Here is a 5,058-nt window from a genome sequence, read left to right as displayed (position 1 = left end):
TCAATCAAACCCCCTTTAAACAGTGTTTGAAGATGCAATAAACTACAGCTTTCACAATCTGGGGCATAACATCGGGCTCATTAGGGACATTGTTAGCTAAACCTGGTTGGGCATCAGCTTTATTAACATTTGGCCGAACACACAAGCATAGACACGAAACATTCAGTTGTGCCGGTAGGCTGAAGATTGATCCTTCCACATCCTCTTTATTCTATTAAAGGAAAAAGAAAAGGAAGGCTTAACAAAATAGACATGCTTTGTACCTAAAATATCGAGCATTTAACGCACTTTTGAGCTAAGGTTTTTCGTTAATATTTACCATTTGTAGCGTGGTATCATCGCTAGCACCCGGCAGTTCTTCAACATCTGGTACCCCAGCTGGACTCACACCCCCATCGCTGTTACAGGGTGCAGAGGGTGGGGTCAGGTTTTGCTAAAAAGAAGACCATGTATTAAAATGCCATACGCTAAGCACCGATACAACAATTCCACGATCAGAAAAAATATTTTAGCCGCCTACCTCTTCACTTTGTAGAGTAGCGGACCCCGTTGTTTCTCCACACAAAGAAGCCATCTTCGCAGCTCCCAACAAGGGGCGGTGTCTGACAGCTCCAGGGATGCGCTGCGACCCTGTCAGGCCGGAGCGTTTAAGAATATGCACCAATGGTGTAACCACGCCTACATAACAAGACATTTTTCAATTGGTTGTGATGCTTTAAAACGACCCCCCCCCCATTGTTTTATCGAGAGCGAAAAGTATTCACTTATCAGTTTATAAGTTTTAAACTTTAAAAGTATTAACACACAACGCAAACACAAATGATGTGTTTGCCCAGAAAAAAAAATTTAAACCCGTGGGGTTGGTCTTAAAGTTTTTAAAATAATGTAATAAGACACAGTTTATTTTTAATAACACATTCGCGACAGCTTTTTCGAAAGTTTGAGATAAATTTCCACACAGCGCAAGCGTAAAACTCTTTAAGGTATTAACAGGCAACAAATGATGGGGTGTTGTTCTTCATACTTTAACGGATTGGTCTTAAAGTTTTAAAATCACGTAGTAGAGATAATTTGAGATGTTTTGGATACGTGCGGTGTGGCGTTTAGTTAAAGGCTCTGGAATGCAGAGTGGGGGAGGGGGACTAAAATTGACCCCAGGGAAAGTTTACAAACATTTTAAATTAATGTAAAGTTTTCTAATTTACAAGCACCACATTTCACGCAAAAATGTTCTTAACATCGCATCGCGAAAAAATAAAACCTTAAAACGTCAAGCTTGGTTTGTGAACACGACCCTATAAAGAACAGATACATTTTCTTATAGCGTTAATAAAAAACATTTTGCTTGATAATATTCTTAGCGGTCTGTGAGTGAATCAAACAAAGACACCGCGGCACATTTTCACCATGTTTTAACAGCTATGAAATTTAGACACCGTTGTATGCCTTAAAATAATATAGATTTTAACATTATAACGGTCTAAAACGTTTTCTAAAATGTTTCTTAAAATAATTTCTACAGACCAGTACGTGCACCCCCAACGATACCTAAGATTAATGGTTTTATGGGGGGCCATGTGTGTTTCTTAGAAGAGAATGTTTATCGGTTTGGGTATAAGTACCAGCGGTTTAACAGGCGAAGTTTTGGCTGGATTCCAATTCTTACAGTCTCACGTTATCGCCTAACTCGTCAGAATGGGTCACGCCGATCAATTACAACAGTCTGAAGATAGTCTATTTACAGACTTAACACTGTTCGACTTGATAGACGAAGACGAGGACTCCACGAATTTCAGCGGTATGTATATCTGGCTTATTGTGAGACAATTACAACGTCACGGTGCATGTCTCATGTTAGCTATAGTTACAAAACGTTGTATAATATTTGTATACTAGGCAATATTGAATTATTATAATGGAATTACCAGGGAGTTGTTCCGTAATGTGGTCGTGACTGTGTGTATCCATTCATTTCCATTAGCCCCGAAAACCAGAGCTGTAAAAAGACCAGTTACGGCGCAGCCCAACACTGGTGAGTAATTATAACAATGTTTTGAATAACGCTTTACGACCATGTGAGTCTTAAAGACACAGGGGTATATACTCCACACCAATACTCGTATGTGTCTATTCCGCAGACGCGGGCGAAGGGACAAGTCGCTACACATTTAAAAAACCTCGTTTGGGGTTTACAATACCACCGCAAAACCTTGTGGAGACACATGCAGATGTTCACGTCATACCAGAGGGTGCGGAGCATATTATCAGATCGCCTGGGAGAAGAGGTCGGTATTATATAAAACATTCTTTTAGCATGGCCATTTAAACGTGTCTATAATAAAAATCCCCACCGTTTTTCTATTTTTTGGTAATTTGCGGTGTTGAGTTCTTTCACTAATGGTATTTTCCCTCTCTGTGCAGACCCCGGACCTTCAAAAAATAAACTGCAACGAGCCAACACGTTAACTGGGTCAACGAGCTCAAAACGTCTGAAATCAACAATCAAAGGTTAATATAATTTAAGTGTAGCGGTGAGGCTTATTAATAAGGCAGAATTAAGTGTTTCTGAGCTTTCCCAAATGAGGCCCCATTTCTCTGTTCATCTCTGTGGTGCAGCCACAGAGAAACTATTCATGCAGGCTGATTTAAGGTTTGATAAGGACAGCTCCCAAAGGGGGATGCACTTAGCTAAGCCTGGCTATCATGATCAATGGTCATCCATTGGCGCCTATCTGTCTAGGGAGTGCCAGATGGACATCTGGACTGCATTCCTAAGTGTCAGGAGTAAGTGACTCATATCTCACCGTGATCAACCAATCAGGGACTGGTAGGGCTGAGTAACCCACGTGGGACTCTGATGCCCATGGAACTTTCAGCCAATCAGCGAGCTGAAGTTCCCCCAGGTAAAAACAGGCAACACAGAGAGCCTGAGAGATTCAGTAAGATTCAGAAGGGAAGATTCAGTGAGATTCAGTGGACAATTCAAAAGGGAATTCAAAGGAGAATTCCAGGGCAGGACGGCCCAGGAGCAGAAGGCTCCCAAGGGCACGACATTCTCGCAGCGCGCCTCCTGACCATCCTGAGACTCAGCCCGGACAACCACGGAACGGCCAGTGTGTCCGAGTGCCAGAACTTTCCTTTGTTCTAAGAGTCTAGAGTGGAGGTTGCCAGAGAGTAACCAGCGGCAGGCCTCGTGAACAGGTCGGAACTGTGGACAGCTGAATCACTATTCAGAACTAGCTCTTCATCAGGAACGAACCGGTCCTCTTCCTGACTTGCTGGGACCCACAGTCATCTTTTCTCCTGTGCACAAACTTTGCTAGTTAAAGCCAACACTAACTAGCCAGCCAGTGAGCATCTGCAGCGCACCGTCGCAAACCGCACAGCACAGCCAGAGAGCGCGGATTGGACAGCAACAGCCTGCAACTGTTTCTTTGAGCCCGCAGGAGATCTGAATCCCCAGAGATTGGATGAGTATTCAACTTCAATGCATTACAGCTCGAGAATTCAATTGTTATCCCAACCAGTTGATATCAATTTAATTCCTAAGAGTTATGTACTTGTTTTGAGTATCTAATGTAGAAGTTATAACCAAGTTCATTTATGAAACGGTCTTAATGAATGATATACTGAACGTATGTCCTCTTGATATGTGTAACTCTTTGTAACTGATTGAATATATATCTTTTGTATTCTGATAACCTTCTCGATAAGATCTGTTAGGTTTATATGCATATTCTATGTATTAATAAATGTATCCTCGTGTATTAATACCTGTGTGTGCGTTGTTTGAGTTATGTCGCATGGTTGGACTCTAAAGCCATCAAAAGAATCAACTTTGTGATTTACTGCTACAATTAATAATTGTCTCAATAAATGCCCAAACCCTACAGAACTGGTGTCTTCAGAGAGCCACTACATTACATTTTGGCTATGGCAACGTTACATATTTGGCGTCCCTGAGCCGGTTTTCTTACATATTTGGCGTCCCTGAACGGCTATGAAACATTACATAAGCGTGGTCAAGATATGTTATGATCCACTTACAGCAAACGTTACTTCTTTTGTTAGGATGTTAATTCGATGAAAGATCCTAGTTCGCGTAGTTTTCTGTTTGGGAGTGTTAAAAAGCCTTATTTTAAAACTGCTTAGCTTTTAAAGTTAAAAGCGACTGGTCTGTGTGAGGGGTCTATAGGCCATTAACCACGCCGCTTGAACCAGTAGCGCCACCACAGTCGTAAAGGAAACTGGTGTAACAACATGTCCGGGTAACTTGTTCCATTCACCCGCAGCCGTTTGTGTAAGGATGCACCACATGTGTGGCGTTTTTATCATAGTTATCGTAGTTGACAGTTTAGATTTCATTGATTGTTGTGTTGAAAAGTCTTTTATTTTTATCACAGTGTAGTTTTCTGATTTTGAGATATGGAGCATTGGCGTGGTATTAAAAAGTCTTTTATTTTTTCACACAGCAGCTGTATCGACGAGCGGCGAAACAAATGTGGCGGAAACGTCGGACCCTAAGGTGGTGACTGCATCAGAGACGGCTGTTAAGACGCTGACCAAAACCAAACGTGTCAAGCCATTGGAACGAAATAATAACGCGCCTGAAGACTTGGTGGTTGGTGATTTGGGATAGAGCCGCTTTAGCAAGTGCACATGCAGTGTTTCCAAAAACGATCCAGGTTTACGCCGCTAGCCTCTTAGACGTTTTTTCTAAAGAGGATGTCGATCTAACCTCTGGATTTTGTTACCTCATAATGCTATTTCATGGAGCATTGGTGAAGACCCACCGGGATAAAAATAAACATGCGGTCTAAAAAGTGTTTAAAAGACCGACCGCTTGCCAACATCAAGCATTTGTACATAAATAAAAGAATTAAACTGGCAAAAGCATGTTTGTTGCGTCGTAAAAGATTCAGAGAGCGGCATCAGATTTCCCAAGGGTCGCCAGAACCACGCAATGAAAATGCAGTGGTAGAAAATAACTTAATGCCCGAGGGTGCTGTAGCAGAACAGGATGGCGATAACCGAGAACCGGTTGTACTGAACGATCTG

At 42.0% G+C, this 5,058-nt stretch overlaps 1 long non-coding RNA gene across 1 annotated transcript; it reads left to right on the top strand.

The window, feature by feature from the left end:
• Positions 1-2,129: 2,129 nt before the first annotated feature.
• On the top strand, positions 2,130-4,563 carry LOC148653741 (uncharacterized). The gene is made up of 3 exons (XR_015941550.1): positions 2,130-2,285; positions 2,422-2,508; positions 4,473-4,563. It is a non-coding gene; the product is annotated as an uncharacterized LOC148653741 (long non-coding RNA).
• The last annotated feature ends 495 nt before the right edge of the window (positions 4,564-5,058 follow it).

This window comes from Lepisosteus platostomus, chromosome 10 (genome assembly GCF_059453375.1).
Source record: "Lepisosteus platostomus isolate fLepPlt1 chromosome 10, fLepPlt1.hap1, whole genome shotgun sequence".
Lineage (NCBI taxonomy): Eukaryota > Metazoa > Chordata > Actinopteri > Semionotiformes > Lepisosteidae > Lepisosteus > Lepisosteus platostomus.
Note: the sequence above shows the minus strand (reverse complement) of the source record. Positions and strands in the feature narration are given on the sequence as shown.